The sequence below is a fragment of the Megascapheus bottae genome, unplaced genomic scaffold (genome assembly GCF_031878675.1).
Source record: "Megascapheus bottae isolate mThoBot1 unplaced genomic scaffold, mThoBot2.hap1 HAP1_SCAFFOLD_37, whole genome shotgun sequence".
In the NCBI taxonomy this organism is placed as follows: Eukaryota; Metazoa; Chordata; class Mammalia; order Rodentia; family Geomyidae; genus Megascapheus; species Megascapheus bottae.
Genome location: NW_028327804.1, coordinates 3,254,825 through 3,275,995, shown reverse-complemented (window position 1 = coordinate 3,275,995; position 21,171 = coordinate 3,254,825). Strand labels below are relative to the sequence as shown.

At 35.2% G+C, this 21,171-nt stretch overlaps 1 pseudogene; it reads left to right on the top strand.

Moving 5' to 3' along the window:
* The first annotated feature begins 2,565 nt into the window (after positions 1 to 2,565).
* LOC150039165 (N-acyl-phosphatidylethanolamine-hydrolyzing phospholipase D pseudogene) lies at positions 2,566 to 2,820 on the top strand (annotated as a pseudogene).
* The last annotated feature ends 18,351 nt before the right edge of the window (positions 2,821 to 21,171 follow it).

The following is a 21,171-nucleotide window of genomic DNA, read 5'->3' as shown; positions in this document are numbered from 1 at the left end:
CCATTTACCGTTTCATTCTCAAGATGGGAAGCAGGTGAGGGAAGTCTAGGTACACAGATGATATTATCAATATGTACTACCATGACATCCTACTCCCTATGCACTGGAAACAGTTTATTTTCATTGCTTTATTTTGAATCTATTTGTGGCAATATTCTGCCTGCTAGTAGGAGAGCACTCTGGTTTCCTTCCCTTCTATGTCTGTAAACTCCTCACTTTCAGCATTACTTTATCCACTCCATCCAAGTTGTCATTGCACGGGATTAAATGATGTTATTACTACCAACCAGAGTCAGTGGCATAAGTTCTATACTAAAAGGCTTCAGAAACATTTCCTTCCTCACAGAGAAGTGGTCTGAGAAGATCTCTTTGGTAACTTGTATTGTGAGTATATTAATAAAAATTTTACTGTAGTCTGGTGCCTCATGACCGTGTATACTTCACTATGCTCTAGGCTGGTATTTGAGGACCAAGGTCTGAAGCAAGCACCAACATAAAAATCCGTGAGACTTTTATCCAATTATCATGAAGTTATTCATATAGATACGTGTATTGCTGCAAATAGAAATTGGTAAGTTAGAGATTTGACTCAACTCTACATCCCTTGATGCTCCAAATTTTTTTCTTTTTTGTTGTTTTTTTTAATATTTCTCCTTTTCATTGGTATTACTTTATTAGATTTCATCCATACTTTAAAATTACAACATGAAAATATCTCTGCTGTTATCTTTTTTATCCCATAAGCTATGATGACAGTTTGATGTACTCTGAATTCAGTTAGGGTCTATAATACAAAGTTCATAATCCCTACTGTGGTTAGCATTTAGTAAATCAATGTGCAAGCAGAAACATTACTACTTACATACTTAAGGAAAAGCCTTAAGAAAGAGCAATTTCGATTTCAATTGTGAATACAAGGATATAACACTTTGCATAGGCAGTCACAAACTTTGAACAAAAAAAAGGATGTTCTGAGTTATTCTGATACAGAAATAAACTTTGAAAGCATATTAATGTAGAAAATTCCATTGGGCTTCAGTAACACTATAATATAATGGTTAAGAATGATCCCTTATTTGGGTTGGTAACACAGCATTTGGGTTATTCCTCAAAAGGCACATTCAATGAAAATACATGTTCAGTATGTCACATATTAAAAACCAAGATTTGTCTTCATGTATGAGAATCTGAAACTCTTCTGTCCTCTTAGCGCAATGGTCAGCTTGTCAGTCTCATAGAATCTGAAATGCATATTTTCTCCTCTACCACTAGTCTGAAAAAATAAACAGACTTGCTCATAGTGAAAGGGGGAAGAATTCATGAAGAAAGAAAACAATAGTTCTGTTCCACGTATGTCACTATTTGGTGTGACTGAATTGATGGACTCTTTAGACAATAAGGCAGATCAAAATGTTCCTCAGGGTGTTCACTAATCAAAAAGGAACATGGAATTAACAGGTATTACAATGTAGGTATAGGAGTGTAGCTCCAGGAGTAGATCAGTTGCCTTGTAAATACAAGGACATGAGTTAAAATCCCAGTTCCAAATATATATATATATATATATATATATATATATATATATATATAATGTATATGTTATAATGTACTAGACTGCATTGAGAGAAAAATGTTTCAAACTCTTAAACCCTTCAGAATATAGTCACTGTAGGGTGGTTATGATAAGCAATATAAAGTTTGATATACTTCTTAAAGATCATGAAGCTTTGAACTAAGGAGGCTAGACTAAATGGAACTACAATGCACTATTTAAAGTGCTTCAAAATTCTTCGCTTAAACAGTAGATGTAACTATAAAACTAATGGTTAGGTCATTCATGGAGAAGAAATGGTTAGCAAGATAGATGAGTTTCCAATCTTATACAAAAATGCTGCCTAGGGCTGGAAATGTAGCTTGGTGGTAGAGTGCTTGCCTAGCATGCATGAAGCCCTGGGTTTCATTCCTCAGTAGTGCTTTAATAGAAAAGCCTGAAGTGGCACTGTGGCTCAAGAGATAAGAGTGCTAGCCTTGAGCAAAAAAAGCTCAGGGACAGCAACCTAGGCCCTGAGTTTAATCCCCAGGATCAGCACCAGGGGAAGACTAGAAGATGTAACTAAATTGAAGAAAGGAAAGGATGGGCGGTTTGTTAACCCATGGCCAACATGGAAAAATATCTCTATTCCGAATATTCTTAGATGGGTAATAATGGAGAAAGATCACAGCAGTGTTCCAGGTTCCAAAGAGGAACTTGACAAAGAGCTCCCAGTACTTAAACCATATTTTGTGAATGACCCTGAAGAAGCAGGAATGAGGGAGGCTGGCTTACAAGTCACATGGCTGGGACATGCGACACTGATGGTGGAAATGGATGAGCTCATATTTCTTACAGATCCTATCTTTAGTTCTCGTGATTCTCCATCACAGTACATGGGTCCAAAGCGATTTCATCGTCCTCCATGCACGATAAATGAACTCCTCTCAATCGATGCAGTCCTTATCAGTCACAACCATTATGACCACCTGGACTACAGAACTGTCCTCGCCCTGAATGAGAGATTTGGGAATGAGTTGAGGTGATTTATGAAATACCAACATGTCAATCCAGAGGATGCTGTAAGGATTCACATTGATGTTCAAGCCAAGAAATCTGTGGGAATTCACTGGGGAACTTTTGCTTTAGCAAATGAGCATTACTTAGAGCCTCCTGTGAAATTGTGTGAAGCTCTAGAAAGATATGGACTTCAGATTGAAGATTTTTTTGTCTGGAAGCATGGAGAATCAAGAGACTTAAATACAGATGATAAAACTTTGAATAAATAGGAAAATAGATGAGTTTTATGGGAAAGGCATCAGTTGTATAAATTTGAAAACAAAACGACTAAGAAATTCATGACTATTATGATTTTTTACATTTGGAAACAACCCCTTAATATATTCTATGTTGTATAGTTAATTTGGTTACTAATATGATAAACAGCTTTATATAAACTATGACAAATTTTAGGGATCCATGGAGATTTAAGAAAGCCTATATTAGTGATACGTGTTGTAGTAGATGTTTAGTTTTTTCTGTTTTTTAACTAAAGCATTGTACTTCAGTGGTAAAATTTTTCAAGTTATAAAAATTATCTTAAATGTTTTCTGTTCTTTAGGTTCTTATATAATATGAGTCAAGGCTGGGTACCTTCCTAGATTTTTTTCCTGAGGTTTATATCCCCACCTCTTTCTTACATTTATGTTGCAGTAAATGATAAAATTAACTCTCAAGTGCTTATAGACATGGCAGTTCTTGTTCACTGAAGATGACCTTGTAGGTATAAATAGTGATATACAACTGTAATCTTAGCACTAGGGAGGTTTAGGCAGAAGAATTAGGGGTTCAAGAGCGGTCTGAGCTACACAGATTATATCTAAAGAAGAAAAGAAAAAAAACTATATGCAAAATATTAAGATTTATTTTGTTAAATTTAAAAAACATATGCATTTGGGTTGTTATATTTAAGGACAGTGTTTTTTATTGTGATAAAATCCATAAAATTTGAACAATGTAGAAAATGTGTACAGCTTTCAGGTGATAAGTATATTCACATTTTGTATAGCCATGACCACCATAAACTTAAAGAAGTTTTAAATGAGAGGAATTATATTCTACTGAACATCTGTAGTCCCCAAATTAAGAGTTCACTGTTGTGGGCAGGTAAGGGAATGAGCATGATTGATGAAATTTTCTAATTTGAGTCTGAAAATCCAACCTTGTGCTAAGCACAAATATAGCAAAGTTCAAATATTTTGCAAAGGAGATAAATGTAGATCCTAAATAAGAATAGAAACACATTTTGAATGAAATTTTATTTTCTTCATTTTCATTTTCTATAAATATTCTTGTTTTGGTCTTTTAGGTATAATTCAATATGTCAGAATTATATTTTGTTTTATGTGAGTCAGATGTCATATATTTTTATTTTAAATGACCTGTAAATATGAGTGTTTTTTTATTGTCTGTATGGAGTGCCGGCAGCAAAGGATGTGCCTGACCCAGACTGAGGTTTGGTCTTAGGCTCTGTATTCAGTTGTTTGGTCTGAAGTGTATTTAAGAGGGAACTGTATTTGACAGTATTGGAGGCCCTTCTATGTACGTATACACCAGTGAAGTCAACTCTATACAGCTAACCTATTCAATAGGTTTTCTGCACCAAATGCCATTGAGCAGTGCTAATTTTACACAAATTTTTTTCTTAATTGTTATACAATAGGGTACTTTTGCCACCTAACTGATTCATATTGTACAACCTTAGATGCTATGTACTTTGATTGTATTTATGGCCATGTTTTTACCTTGTCACACATCATTTTTTTCTCTCTCATTTCACTTGATCCACCCCTCAACTTCTGGCTTATGATTGGTAAACTGCATATAAGAGTGTCATGGAATTTACTGCTCCAGCTTGTCTTCATAGAGGCTCTTTAGATATTATCCTCTTGGTCAGCTATGATTACAGGAACAAATAGTTTTAATTTCTTGAGGTATCCCAAATTTGTAATTTTTACCATCAAAACAGCTGCAATTCTTTTTTTAATTTCTATTAGTTTGTGACTTAGTACAAATTATACTTTGAAAGGGTTCCATTGTGATTTTTTCCATAGAAATGCTCAGTACATTTGGAAAAAATTTACTTTCTAAATTTACCTTCTCCTTCATAGATTTTATATTAAAGAAATTAAGCAATGATTTTCAGAATCAAGCTCTGTGATCCAGAACATTAGCATGAACACTGACTGGTTCATTTTATAGAGATAATTCCAGATACAAATGTGCATAAATGACTAGTTGGAATGTAAATTATCTACCTATGAATATATTAGTAATGTTATTACTGAAATGAGAAGCCTCTAGTTTTCATGGTATTTGCATGACAATCTTTACCGACATGTAAATAAGCAATGAAAATGTAAACTCATAGTGCCTCTATGGGATGCTTTGAGGTACTAATCTGCAAGTTCTCTCCTTACAAGGCTATTTCTTCACGTGATGTTGCAGGTGTTTAATTAAAAATTAAATACTATGTCAGAAATACATACTCCTTAACGTCTACAACAGAGGAACAGCACTTGAATACCTTGCGTCTAGCATGCAAATCCAGCTTAGTTCATATCTCTTCATTTTTATAGGCTTCATGTCATCATAACATAAACTGGAGTGTCTCAAAACAAGATTTTTCACACAGGTAGAGTTAGTGATTCCAAGATAATGGTCATAGAACATGTGGTATCTGCTGAAAGCCCACTCTATTGTTAATGGATGACAGGTTTTGTGGGTGGGCATCTGTTAATAGAGCACTTTCTCTGCTGAAATAAGTTTCTGAATCTCATTCATGAAAAATTCTCTTCAAGTCCTTATATAATCCTGTATACATTGCATTAATGTTCCATTCCCATTGTGGTTAATGTTTATATATACTCATTGGCAAAGGAGCAAGCATTCAATCCATCAAAATCATGGGCTTGGAAGTACTCCTAAATTTCTATACTCTGTTCACAGATGTATCTTTATTTGAAGTACTTCTAAATTTCCGTGCTCTGTTCACAGATTTATCTTTAATAACTACCAATTCGCTTTGGCCTTGAATTTTGCTATGAAGAGATCAATGAAAACCCTAATCTTTACATAACTTGAGTCTGGGGTTTGATGTATGTAATGTTCAGTGTGAGGTTGGAAAGCATTTAAAAATCTCTTCAACAGCCTCTTGGGGAACTATAATATTCCAAACTACTCCTATATGAGAGAGAGAGAGAGATCAAATCTCTACTAGCAGTTACAATGCCATTGAGATTAACAACTTCTCAAGTTGGGACACATTTGGACCTCTACCGTTTTCCACAAGTAAGAGTGGGAGGAGTGGAGTGATATTGTTTAAATGTCAAGTTTGGTATTAGAAAATAATATAAAAAGACTGGATTTATGAGCATATCAAATTGGTAATATTAAAACATAAGAATTCAAAATAATGGAAAATATTGTCCAATTTCTTGGCAAAGATGAAGGAAAAGTGGAGCATACAAATGGAGTTTTTTGAAGTGTTTAGCTTTATCAATTATTTTCTTTAAACTACCAGGAAATGAAAAATGAAAATAGAATATTAAGGCATGTTGAGCTGGTGCTTTTGACTACAATGGAATCTTAGCTACGCAGGAGATATATTCCTAATTCACTAGCAAAAAGAAAGGAGGAATATGTGGTTGAAGTGGTACAATCCTACCTGTTTTATTTATACACAATGGAATTCTATGCTGCTATCAGAAAGAATGACATCCCCCCATTTTTAAGGAAATGGAAAGGCTTAGAAAAAATCATATTAAGTGAAGTAAGCCAGACTCAAAGGAACATAGGCTCAATGGTTTCCCTCATTTGTCATAATCAGTAGAAACTTTGGACTCTCCTATCAGAGATTTACAATAGAGCAAAACCTAGATACATAAGGCCATATAGTATGATGCTAAATGAAAGACCTCCAGGATATAGAAACAAAAGCCATATGATGTGTGATTGTTGTCCTTAATGTACTATGTTATCTCTCATCACTTTGCTGTCCCTTAGTCTGGTTTCTTTTAAAAGACATCCTCATACTAGACATTTCTTAAAGACTTAATACTAATGAATTGACTTCCTTGAAAGTACATTGAAAGCTAGGTATTGGGGTTCATATTTGTAATCATAGTTATTCAGGAGACTGGGATCTGAGTACAAAGCCAGCTCAGGTAGAGAGGATCATGAGGCTCTTATTTACAACTAACTAACATAAAGCCTAAAGTGGAGCTATGGCTCAAGAGTGAAGCACCATCCTTGGGTGAAAAAGCTAACAGACAGAACTTAGGCTCTGATTTCAAGCTCCAGTACTGGCACACACACAGACACACAGACACACAGACACACACTTGCACACATAGATGTGTGTTATGGATCTAAAACTAAGAATATGATGTATGTATGAATCTTCTATCTTCTACGTTTAATTTATTATTTTTTTGCCAGTCCTGGGGCTTGAACTCAGGGCCTGGGCATTGTTCTTGGACACTTTTTGCTCAAGTCTAGCGCTCTGCCACTTGAACTATAACACCAATTTCAGCTTTTTCTGTGTATGTGGTACCGAGGTATTGAATCCAGGTGTTCGTGCAGGCTAGGCTAGTACTATACCACTAGGCTAGGCTCCTACCACCCCCATCTGACTATCTTCTACTTATTGCTATCTATCTATCTATCTATCTATCTATCTATCTATCTATCTATCTATCTATCATCCACCCAACCATTTATCCTTAGTATTTTGGGTATCTATCTTCAATCAATCTACCTATCATCATCCATCTATGTACCTGCCTACGTATGTACGCATGTACTATCTATCTATCTATTGATCGATCTGTATGTCTATCTATGTCTCTTTATTTTCTATTATTAGTTTTTGCTATTCAATTGAAACTCTCAGGTTGGTACACTACATAATTTTTACTGATTAGCCAAAGGCTATATTTCTTTATGAGTTTTAAAAAGTGATATGGTACATGTTTTTGATATTATTTATTAGAAGAACATACCTTAATTATTGCTGTTCTCAAACAATTCGGATATTAAATAATTTCATAGTTCCTGCTTCTTGATTTATAATCACCTAGGCATATGGTGTTTTATAAATCTCTTTGCTTTATAAAATTTATTTTATTATATTTTTTTGCCAGTTTAAATAAGAATATAATTTTTCTTAGAGAAAAAAAAGAATGTAAATCAATTCAGTTTCTATGTACCCACGGTGGCTTTTCCTCCCTCAAAGCAATACTCTTACTTGAATTTTGTGAAACAAATGATTGAACATAGGGCCTCTGCCTGCTAGGTAAGATTATATCACTTAAGCCATGCCCTCAACTCCTTTTTTAATTGTAATTAGTAAAAGGGTTACATGATATTTGCCAGATACAAGGTGCATTAATTGACATACATTGATACCCTTTCACATGTCTTGGTACCCATTTCCCTCCCCCCCAACACCTCCCACCCATCTTGGTTTTCCCCCCTTCTCTATCAAATTTCAAATATCCAAATACAAATAAATTCAATATATCAGATAACAAAGTGAGATACTATAACAATATGAGATAGCCAAGGGACAGCAAAGGAGATGAGAGACAACATAGTACATTAAGGACAACAATCATTCATTATATGGCTTTTGTTTCAATATCCTGGAGGTCCTTTCAATTAGCTTCACATTATATGGCCTTATGTATCAAGATTGTGCTCTTTTGCAGATCTCTGCTAGTAGAGCCCAAGGTTTCTACTGATTATGACGAATGAGGGAAACCATTGAGTCTAAGTTCCCTTGAGTCTGGCTTACTTCACTTAATATGATTTTTTCTGCGTCTTTCCATTTCCTAACAAATGGGGCGATGTCATTCTGACAGCAACATAGAATTCCATTGTGTACAAATACCACAACTTGTTGATCCACTCATCAACTGAGGGACATATAGGTTGGTTCCATATCTTTGCTATGGTGAATAGTGCTGCAATGAACATTGTTGTGCTAGTGGGTTTAGTATGTCCTTGTTTCTGGGTGGTTGGGTAAATGCCAAGTAGTGGAATTGCTGGATCATAGGGGAGTTCTATGTTTAGCCTTTTGAGGCACTGCCACACTGCTTTCCATAGTGGTTGAATGAGTTTGCACTCCCAACAGTGTAGTAGTGATCCCTCCTGGCCACATCCCCTCCAGCATCTGTTATTATTCATTTTCCTGATCATGGCCATTCTAACTGGAGTGAGGTGGAATCTTAGAGTTGTTTTGATTTGCATTTCTTTTATGACCTGAGATGTTGAGCATTTCTTCATGTGTCTATAGGCCATTTTTGTTTCTTCTTCAGAGAAGACTCTCTTTAAGTCTTTGGCCCATTTTTAATGGGATGGTTGTTACGTTGGAGGTTAGTTTTGGAGTGATTCAATTTTTTGAGTTGTTGATATATTTTAGATATAAGTCCTTTGTCCGTTGTTTGGTTGGTGAAGATTTTCTCCCACTCTGTAGGCTTCCTAATTAATTTACTAGCTATGTCCTTTGCCATACAAAAGCTCTGCAGGCCTAAGCAATGTTCTTGGGCTTTCTCAAGTCTGGATCTTTACCACTTGAGCCAAAGCACCACTTTTGGCTTTTTCTATGTTTGTGTCACCAAGGAATTGAACCCAGGTTTTCATTCATGCTAGGCAAGTACTCTACCACTAGGCAAAACTGCCAGCCCCTCTCTTTCTTTTTTTATGACAATTTTGTCCAGACACAGGACAGACACAGAGTTTGGTCTTTTCAAATGCCCCATGAGTAGGTGGTATTGGGCTTCTTTCTGCTTCATATTAGCATTGTGTGTGGGGGGTGGTAGGTGGGTGGGTGTGTGATCTTTGTGTCACAAGAAACATTATTCTCTATCATCATACTATTGAAAAATTACATGTGCTTCCTCCTGGTCCACTGCTCCAGCTTTTCAAAAATGTAAAATCCTGGAACTCACTTTCTCTTACTGTTACAGTGACAGATTCTTCATTTCCAAAATTGTTCTTACCTACGTGCCATTGAAAGGTGAGATGTATTGAAGTGTGTTGTTTATAATTCATGTTCCAGTCAGGGAAGCCCTGGCAGTTTCTTCCTAGATGAGCAAAATCTGTCTTGGCTGTGTTTCTTTGATTATATGCTGACATTATACATTCTCTTCTATCTAAATAAATCAACATCTGGTACTTGAAATATCTGAGGAAGAAAGCTGTTGATCACAGAATTTAGGTCAAGGCTAATGGGAAACATGTTATATTTAAAGTGGAGACTTGAGAATTATTTGGCTAGAAGACAATTGTCTTTCAGAAATATTCCAGATTTATACAGTAAGTGCAACATAATATAAATGACATAGGTGCATTATGTGTGAATAATAATTTCCAATGGGTTGCGAGTGGCTAATGGTCAAAATCCTTGTCAAGGGGCCTAAGATCCAAGGATCATGGTTTGAAGGCAGCACAGGTGGGAAAGTACGTGATTCTCATATCTGCAAAGATCTGCCTAAAAGCCAGAAGTGGAACTGTGCCTCAAATGGCAGAATGCTAGCCTTGGGCAAAAAGAAGTATAGGGACAGAGCCCCTGCTTGAGTTCAAGCAAAGACTGGCACAATAAATAAAAATAAAATAAAAATAAATTTTCCAGCCCAAGTGAGTTCTGGGAAGTGGTTGTAACAGCCTCCAGAGGTGCATTGAGATCCTAAGTTTCATTTATTTGAAATGGTTCAAATAAAATGCTTTCCTTTTTTCCAGCAAGACATCTTTACTTTGTTGGGTTTGTTTTCTTATCTTCTCATTCTGATCAGAGATTTATAATCTGATCTGTTTTGCACTTATAGAGAAGAGTCACATTCTCTTTAGGGGGTTAGAATCTAAAGTCATTCATCAAATTCTGAAGGTTCTATAATCAAACTTTCTCTGAAAAAGTTTCATGACCTGAACATCCTACAAAGTACAATATAAATAGTTTCATAACTATAACCTTCAATGGTATTTTTGAAATAGTTTTTGTGTCCTGTCAGTACTGGGGCCTGGGCAGTGTCCCTTAGCTATTTTGCTCAAGGATTGTACTCAACCACTTCAGTCATACCCTCATTCCCAGGTTTTGGCTAGGTAATTGAAGGTGAGTCTTTTTTACTAATTGTATTTTATTGCAGGGGTAATATATAGAGGGGTTACAGTTACATTTGTCAGGAAGTGAAGGCAAGTCTTATGGACTTTCTTGCCCTGGCTGGCTTTGAATAGAGATCCTCAGATCCTAGATACCTGAGTAGCTGAGTAGCAGTAATTTCTTTTTTTATTATTTATTTATTTATTTTTATTAAAGAATTTATTAACGTTGATTTTACATCATATTTTAAATGACAAGTTAACAAACAAGTGTTCAAGGAGGGAATCTCTATTTACAATCTCTGGGACTTAGTATTTAGAACTTAATCAAAATTAGGCTAAGGGTTTGTATGTCATAGAGACATATTAATTTATGAAATAAAACATTATGTCTATAGAATCATAGGTTTTTATGTCTATATAGTTATGTTTATATTTCCATTACCATGTCCATATCTTTGGGTATGCAGTTATTGAGTCCTTGCTCTTGTACTCTTTGGATTTAATAGCCACATATTAAGGATACCATGCACCTTTTGATCCTTAGGTATTGACTTGTCTCACTCAATATGATTTGCTCTAGATTCATCCACTTCCCTGTGAATGCCATTATTTTACCTTGTCTGTTAGCTCTGTAGAATTCCATTGTGTATATATACCATATTTTCTGTATCTGTTCATCTGCAGTAGGGCATCTGGATTGTTTCCATCTCCTGTGAATAGTACAGAGATGAACATATATTCAGCATAGATGCCCAGCAGTAATTTCTTAAGAAAACAAGTTATGAGAATAAATAAAAAAGAAACTAGTTAGACTCATTTAAAGAATGTTACTTTAATGAAAAGCATAAAAATCACATTTGTAAGTGATAAAAAATTCTCCTAAAATAAAATTACTCTATTAAATGTTGTCTCTATGTTTAATATTCCTTGGAAAAAATATGGGGAAATTTATGTGAAATTAACTAGTAAAGAGCTTTTTTTCATCCATACATATTTTTATTGTAATTAATAGAGGGTTACATAATATTCACCAGATAGAAGGTGTACTACTTCACAAACATTGGTACCCTTTCTCATGTCTTGGTCCCCATTTCGTTCCCCCCTTCCCTAGTACAGAGCTTTATATAAAGTGCTATATTAGCTTCACACTGCTACAATAAAATACCTGAAACTAACAATGTATGAAGTCATCCAAGTTTTATTTTGAATCACAGTTCCAAGATTTGGGTCTATCATGTCATATAAGGATGGGAATATGTATTTGAGTATTTACATTTTGAGCCAGGAAGGAGAGAGGGAGGGAGGGATGGAAGGAGAGAAAAGCGAGTAGTGAGCGAGCGAGAGAGAGAGAGAGAGAGAGAGAGAGAGAGAGAGAGAGAGAGAGAGAGAGACAGACAGACAGACAGACAGACAGACAGACAGACAGACAGAGAGAGGGCGCAAAAAGGAATTTTATAATCCATCTTGAGGATATAATTTTAGAACCTTTCAAGTAACTTTCAATTAGGCAATACTCCTCAAAGTTAAAATAGCATTTATCAATCTTAGGGCAAAAACCTTTAGAACAGAGCTTTGGGAAACACAGTCATATTTAGGTGGAAACCAGTTGCTCACACCTGCAATCTTAGCTACTCAGGAGGCTGAGATCTGAGGACTGGGAGAAAGCCTATGAAAATCTTATCTCCAATGAAGCATTAAAAATTTTTAAAATGGAGTGATTGGCTTAAGTGATAAAGCAATAACCTTGAGCACAAAAGCTCAAAGAGCACTTAGTTCAACCCTCAGAACCAATAGGCCTGTGCGTGTCCATGCATGTGCGTGCACATACACACAGTTAAATCATAGAAAACACTGAATAAATATTTGCTGAATTTGTATTAAGTACAGCTTGATCCTGACCATGAGTATGTTATGTTGGAAAAGTTAAACAAAAGTTACTTTGTTTGTTGATTCACTTCTGTCTTAGCTGCCCCATTGAACTCATTATTCTCATAAAATCTTCGTTTCTTAAAGTTTATCATATGTTGATGGAGTCTATGAATATCAGAAAAAAGTCTTAGTTTTTGTTTTCAATAACTATTCTCCCTGTTCTTGAAATACGAAACCTTGTTGCCAAGGAAACAGTTTCCTTTCTAGGGTCAAAGACCCTCAGCTTGTCTTTATGAATACTTTTGAACTTGAAAGCTGCCTCTGATGTTGGCTACAGTGGAGAAAGACAGTAGAGGAACATTTTTCCCATTACTTATGTTTGGTTGACCTGTGCTCTTGGGGATCACATGACACATAAAAGGCAATGACGGTGGTTAGAATGAGCCTAATTCTCATCTCTCCCAGAATCTTCCTTCCTTGTTCATTTACATGATTGAGATCTCTGGGGCTATATGCTATCCATAATATGAAACGCACAATTTATTTTTGAGGGTCATGCAACTTTAACCCTGGACCTGCGCTCTGTCTCTGAGCTCTTCGGTTCCAGGCTACCACTCTACCCTTGATCCAAGCCCTACTTCCTCTTTTCTAGTGATTAATTGGTGGTAAAATCTCACGGTATTTAGTGCCTAGGCTGGTTTTGAACATCGATCCTCAAATCTCAAACTCCTAAGTTGCTGGGATTGCAGGCGTTAGCCTCCATGCCTGGTAAAATGCACAATTTCTAAGCTGTTTCGTCCTAGATTCATAGTGTATTTTCCAAACACCTCTATTCCTTCCCAAGTAAGAACAAAGAGAACAAGTTGTTCTACTTAAAATGGGGAAATCTGAGATCTGCTAGAACAGAATCAGAATGTTGGATGTTAAAATAGAATGTTGGTGCTTGCCCTGGGCATAATAAGGCAGAAGTTACATTTGGTTGGGCCATTTTTCAGCTCTGCAACTGTGAGCACAGAGCTTCTCCATACTCCCAAGTGGGTGCCAGTGCCTCATGATTATAACCCTAGCTACTCAGGAGGCTGAGATCTGAGAATCAAGGTCAAAACCAGCCGAGAAAATACTGTGAGACTCTTTTTTTTCTATTAACCCACAAAAATTTGGAAGTGGACCTATGGCTCAAGAGTTAGAGCACTGGCCTTGAGCAAAAAGTTACAGGAACAGTGCCCAGGCCTTGAGTTCAAGCCACAAAACTGATACACATATTGACACATGTAACAAACATACACACACACACACACACACACACACACACACACAGTTCTTCAAGCCTCACATTATTTTGATGAACAAATGATGAGGATAACTATATTTTCCACTACTATCTCCCATCAGGTCCTTAACTATTCTTAATTATAGATATATAGATATTTGCACATTTATGAATCCAGAGATTTGTAAAAGAGCACTATTGATAGATCTATTTATCTTTGAGAGGGGTGGCTTTTGGTAAGCATTGGAATTATACTCTTCAAATGGGTGCATCTATATGCATGTCAATGACCTGGCCACATGACTCAGAATTATATTTAGATATTTCCAATGAAGCAAAAAAATTCTCATGAAGTATTTCTATACCTCAGGCCCCAGAGCTATGAAGACAAGGACAATGAGTTATTCTATATTTCTATAAATTAAGTCAAAATGATATCATTTGACTCAAATGTACATTTGAATGTATGTCTTTCTGATGTGAAGTGAATACAGTCCTTTTCTTACAATCTACTGACTTAAAGCAGAGAAGAGGAAATTGAATTATTACTGTCTTTTAATTTTAGGAGGGAGTTTACTTTTTTATACAGTAAATACTTTGTGTTAGAAAATATATTATAGCCAACCACTTGTGGTTCATGCTTATAATCCTAACTACTCGGGGCTAAGATCCGAGGATCAGAGTTCAAAGCCAGCCTGGGTAGGAAAGGCCATAAGACTCTACTCTCCAATCACCTACTAAACACACACACACACACACACACATATCTAAATGAAACCAAACCAAACCCAACATCTCATAACTGGAGCTGTGGCTCAATTGGATGAGAAATACCTTTGAGCACTATATCTCAGGTCTAGCACCCAGGCACTGAGTTCAAGGCCTGGGACCAACACAAAGAAGTATATATCTATAATTATATCTATAAATAATACATAAATTATATTAAATTCAAAATATAGTATAGTGTATATGGTATGATAATATCACAATACATATAATTAACATACTATTATTTTAATTTATTAATAATACAATATGTAATAACACATAAATATTCATAATTTATATGTAAAATTATATGATACACATATATCATATAGTGTTCATATTCCATGCTATGTAATTGTATATACTATACTATACACATTCTATAGTGTATATACAATTATATAGTATATATGACATACTATATAGTAATACATATTATTCATTATGTAATAGACATTATATACTATATAATTGTATAGTGTCTACAAACTATATTATATATACTACATAGTATATATTTAAATATAAATCTAGCATAATTATTAATCCACAGTTAATAAAATGTTAATACAATATAATGTAATAATATAACTAAGATAATTGAGTTAATATAATTAACTGTAGAATTCATAATAAATGTAAACAAATTATACATTGTTGTGTATCATTCTGGTTTTGTATGATATGATACTGATACAATCCATTAGTTCCCAGAATGTTTGCACATGTTACTATATAGACACTAATGTGGACAAAGATGCTTTTCTTCTTAAAATGTGTTACCATATACTTGGACACTTTTGTATGGTGTTCTAGGTTGACCCTATGTCCTCAAGCATACTGGGTATTAGTGAGTTCACTGCTAGTAACCTACATTCATGTCTCTGTATCCTGGGAAACCTTTAAGGTTCCTGAAGACTTCCCTTTGTGTGTGCAGTTTAAAATTTGTGATTACATGTTTGCTTCTCCTGAGGATTTAAACCTACTGCTTTCCAGTTTTATTTCAGTATAGCTTTATAGATACAGAGCATATAATATAATATTTATGAAGTTAAAATCTATAATGTATTTAGTAGAATAGGGCATCATCTGGTGGTGAATGCTATGTTATTTGATAGATTGTGTACATTGCGGTTGTTGTCATGAAATGTTCTGTCATGTAAAATGAGTCCAATAGATGGAATATGCTATGAATTGCAGCAATGTCGTTTCGGACATCCTGAACTTCCTAATCTATTACTGATCTAGATGCCTCAAAATCACCACATAGAGTTATGGACCTTGATTTTAGTTTTCTATTTCTCTTGTGATTTAATACTCTCTTTAGCATACCTTTTAACACAAAACCTATTAAAGATCAGTATATCTTTAGGAGAAAAACTGTAATCTTAATTAGTCCTTTTATTCCTTTAGTATTACTTTTTCTGAGATATGATTTGAACAGTTTCACATAAATATATTTGTTATGCCTTTAAGTCTATGTCTCTTCATGTTTATTTATTTTTAAGATATCCATATCTATTTACAAGTTAAATTGTAATACATTGGTCATGTCTACATTGTGGAAGTGTCCATTTGGGGAAATTGATATAAATATTGATATAAATATGAGCTCCTACTTATCATTCTGTTGTGGTGAAGTTACTTAAAACTGAATTCCTTGGAGATTTTCCAGATCTTGTTGAATGTGATCATTGTTTTTTTACTACAGATCTGTCAGATTATTTTTTTGTATAGCTAAATTTTGATTCCACCAAAGTGTACTTCCAGCACCACTCCATAACTTATATTTAAAGATGTTTTTTCCTTTGTAGCAACAGGAATTACTCCTTCTCTTCTAGTTTACTGTCTTTATATTGTAATTATTATATGTAGATAATTCAAATATAAAATGATCATTGATCTACAGAAATAACTATGCATGTTTGTAAGTTTTCTATTTGTTTATTCCTTAGAGATTATGTATAAAATTTCATGATTTCTGTGCGCTCATCACAATTCAGCTGATATTTTGCTGCACATTCATGTATTATATTTTTTCATATATTTTTATTGGAATTAGTAGAAGGGTTACATTATATTTGCCAGATAGAAGGTGCATTAATTCACATACATTGATACCCTTTCTCATGTCTTGGCCCCATTTCCATACCCCCCACCCAAATGTAATTATATTTTACACTGTAATTTTAATTTTTGGTATACCTGGGTTTGATCTCAGGGCCTGAGCACTGTCTTTGGACTTTCTCATGGTTAGGCTAGATCTCTACCACTTAAGCCTCAGCACCACATCGAGCTTTTTTCTGTGTATGTGGTACCGACGAATCAAACCCAGATCTTCATGCATATTTAGGCAAGTACTCTACCACTAGGCCAAACTCCCAGCCCTGCATTTTTTTTGTACTCTGAGTTACCATACATTTTCCTTCTCTAGAAAATTCCTTTAAACAGTTTCCACAGTGGAGAAGGTGGTGATATAATCTCTTCATTTTACTTTTCTTCATGCTGTATGATTTCATTAATTTTCTTATCTTCATGAATGTGTTTTCATCCTCTTGTCCTAGTGCCCCACTGAGCAAATGTAGTAATGGCTTCCTTAAACTGACTTTATACATGCACAATTTCTCTGTAGTCCTTCTGATGATATCTAATTGTTCTGTGATATTTCTTCTACAAGCATAATTTTCCTTTGTTTCTGAGGCTATTTTTTCATTGTGGTGCCTGTGAACACTTTCATTATACTTCCCAATTTCTAGTCTGTTGTCTTATAAGTTTTGTGTCTGAGATTTGTTGGAAATTGTTTCATTTCCATTGAGAAATTATTTACTTGTTTTATTGTTCATGTTTATATTATTTACATTGATAGTTTATTTTTTCATTGTCTTTGATCCACCGAATGGAGAAAAGATTTTTGCGTTGAACTTCCTCCCACATTGTTATATTTGCTAAGAATTGTTATGTCTAAACGGGGACTTTTCCTCTCCCTTATGCAACTTCAGTGTATCTGCTTTCACTTTTTCGATGTCTTTGATCCAGTGTAATATAGACTAGATTTTTGCGTTGAAATTCCTCCTTCATTGTTCTACCTGCCAAAAATTGCTCTGTATAAACGGGGCCTTTTATTCTTCCATATGCAACATCAGTGTATCTTCTTTTACTCCTTGGAGATCTTTGACGAGGATGATGGATACTGAATTTTTGCGTTGAACTTCCTCTCGGATTGTTCTCTCTGCTAAGAATTGTTCTGTCTAAACGGGGTCTTTTACTCTTCCATATGCAACTTCAGTGTATCTGCTTTTACTTCCTCGAGCTCTTTGATCCAGGAAAATGGAGTCTGAATTTTTGCGTTGAACTTCCCCCTGCATTGTTCTATCTCCTAAGAATTGTTCTGTCTAAATGGGGTATTATATTCTTCCATATGCAACGTCAGTGTATCTGCTTTTACTTCTTCGAGGACTTTGACCCAGTATAATGGAGACTAGATTTTTGCGTTGAACTTCATCCTGTATTGTTCTATATGCTAAGAATTGTTTTGTCTAAACATGTACTTTTATTGTTCCAATGCAATTTCAGTGTATCTGCTTTTACTTCATGGAGACTGGATTTTTGTGTTGAACTCCCTCTGCATTGTTGTATCCGCTAAGAATTGTTTTGTCAAACGGGGTCTTTTATTCTTCCATATCCAACTTCAGAACTTTCACTTTTTCTATGTCTTTGATCCAGTAAGATATAGACTGGATTTTTGCGTTGATCTTCCTCCTGCATCGTTCTATCTGATTAGAATTGTTTCCTCTAAATGAGGATTTTTATTCTTCCAATGCAAGTTCAGTGTATCTGCTTTTCCTTCCTCGAGGTCTTTATTCCAGGATAATGGAGATTGAATTTTTGCGTTGAACTTCCTCCCGTAATGTTCTCTCTGCTAAGAATTGTTCTTTCCAAATGGGTTCTTGTATTCTTCCATATGCAACTTCAAGGTATCTGCTTTTAGTTCTTGGAAGTCTTTGATCCACCTAAGGGATACAAGATTTTTGCATTGAAATTCCTCCTGCATTGTTATATATGCTCATAATTCTTCTCTCCAAAATAGGATTTTTATTCTTCCAATGCAACTTCAGTGTATCTGCTTTCCTTCCTTGAGGTCTTTGATCCAGGATAATGGAGACTGAATTTTTGCATCGAACTTCCTCCTGCATTGTTTTATCTGCTAAGAATTGTTATCTCTCAAAGGGGTCTTTTATTCTTCCATCTGCAACTTCAGTGTATTTGCTTTTACTTCTTCGATGTCTTTCATACAGTATAATGGAGACAGGATATTTGGGTTGAACTTCCTCCTGCATTGTTTTATCTGCTAAGAATTATTCTCTCTAAACAGGGTCTTTTATGCTTCCATCTGCACCTTCAATGTATCTGCTTTTACTTCTTCGAGGTCTTTGATACCGGAAAATGGAGACTGAATTTTTGCCTTGAATTTACTCCTGCATTGTTCTATCTGTTAAGAATTGCTCTGTCTAAACGGTGTCTTTTATTCTTCTAATGCAACTTCAGAGTATGTGCTTTTACTTCTTCATGGTCTTTGATCCTGGATAATGGAGATTGGATTTTTGCCTAGAACTTCCTCCTGCATTGTTCTATCTGATAAAAATTGTTCTGTCTAAACACGTCCTTTTATTCTAACATATGCAACTTCAGTGTATCTGCATTTACTTTTTCTATGGCTTTAGTCCAAGAAAATGGAGACTGAATTTCTGTGATGAATTTCCTCTGGCTTCGTTCTATCTGCTAAGAATTGTTCTCACTAAACAATGTTTTTTATTCTTCCAATGCAACTTCAGTGTATCTGCTTTCCGTTCCTTGATGTCTTTTATCCAGTATATTGGAGAATAAATCTCTCAGTTGAACTTCCTCTGCTTTGTTCTATCAGCTAACAATTGTTTGGGCTAAACGGGGCTGTTTATTCTTCCATATGTAACTTCAGTGTATCTGCATTTACTTCTTCGATGTCTCTGATCCAGGATAATGGAGACTGTATCTTTGCGTTGAACTTCCTCATGCATTGTTCTATCTGCTAAGAATTGTTCTGTCTAAATGAGGTCTTTTATTCTTCCACATGCAACTTCAGTGCATCTGTTTTAGTTCTTCCAAGTCTTTGATCCAGTATAGTGGAGATGTGATGTTTGCATTGAACTTTCTCCAGCATTATTCTATCTGTTAAGAATTGTTTTGTCTAAACGTGGTCTTTTATTCTTCCACATGCAACTTCAGTGTATCTCCTTTTACTTCTTCGAGGTCTTTGATCCAGGATAATGGAGACTGAATTTTTGCGTTGTGCTTTCTCCAGCATTGTTCTGTCTGTTAAGAATTGTTTTGTCTAAACATTGTCTTTTATTCTTTTATATGCAAAACAGGGTATCTGCTTTTACTTCTTTGAGGTCTTTGATTCAGTATAATGCAGACTGGATTTTTGCGTTGAATTTCCTCCTGCATTTTTAATCTGCTGAGAATTGTTTTGTCTGAATGTGATCTTTTATTCTTCTTCATGCAACTTCTGTCTATTTGCTTTGACTTCTTCCTGGTCTTTCATCCAGTATAACAGAGACAGGATTTTTGTCTTGAACTTCCTCCAGCATTGTTCTGTCTGCTAAGAATTGTTATGTCTAAATGGGTTCTTTTATTCTTCCATGCGCAACTTCAGTGGATCTGCATTTACTTCTTCGTGGTCTTTGATTCAGTATAATGGAGACTGGATACTTGTGTTGAAATTCCTCCTGCAATCTTCTATCTGCTAAGAATTGTTCTCTCTAATGGGGTCTTTTATTCGTCCACATGCGACTTCAGTGTATCTGCTTTGATCCAACATAATAGAGATAGGATTTTTGCCTTGAACTTCCTCATGCATTGTTCTATCTGCTAAGAATAGTTCTGTCTAAAAGGGATCTTTTATTCTTCCATATGCAACTTCTTTGTATTTTCTTTTAATTCCTAGAGGTCTTTGATCCAGGATAATGGACACTGAATTTTTGTGCTAAACTTCCCCCCGCATAATTCTACCTGCTAATAATTGTTCTGTCTAAACGGGTTTTTTTTTCTTCCATGTGCAACTTCAGTGTATCTGCTTTTACTTCTTCAATGTGTTTGATCCAGGATAATAGAGACTGGATTTTTGATTAGAACTCCTTCCTGCATTGTTCTATCTGCTAAGAATTGATCTGTCTAAACGGGGTCTTTTATTCTTCCATATGCAACTTCAGTATATGTGCTTTTAGTTCTTCCAAGTCTTTGATCCAGTGTAGTGGAGACATGATTTTTGCGTTGAACTTTCTCCAGCATTATTCTATCTGGTAAGAATTGTTTTGTCTAAATGTGGTCTTTTATTCTTCCACATGCAAATTCAGTGTTTCTACTTTTGCTTCTTCGAGGTCTTTGGTCAAGGATAATGGAGACTGAATTTTTCGTTGAACATCCTCCCCCATTGTTCTGTCTGCTAATAATTGTTCTGTCTAAACGTTTTTTTTTCTTCCACGTGCAACTTCAGTGTATCTGCTTTTACTTCTTCCAGGTCTTTGATCAA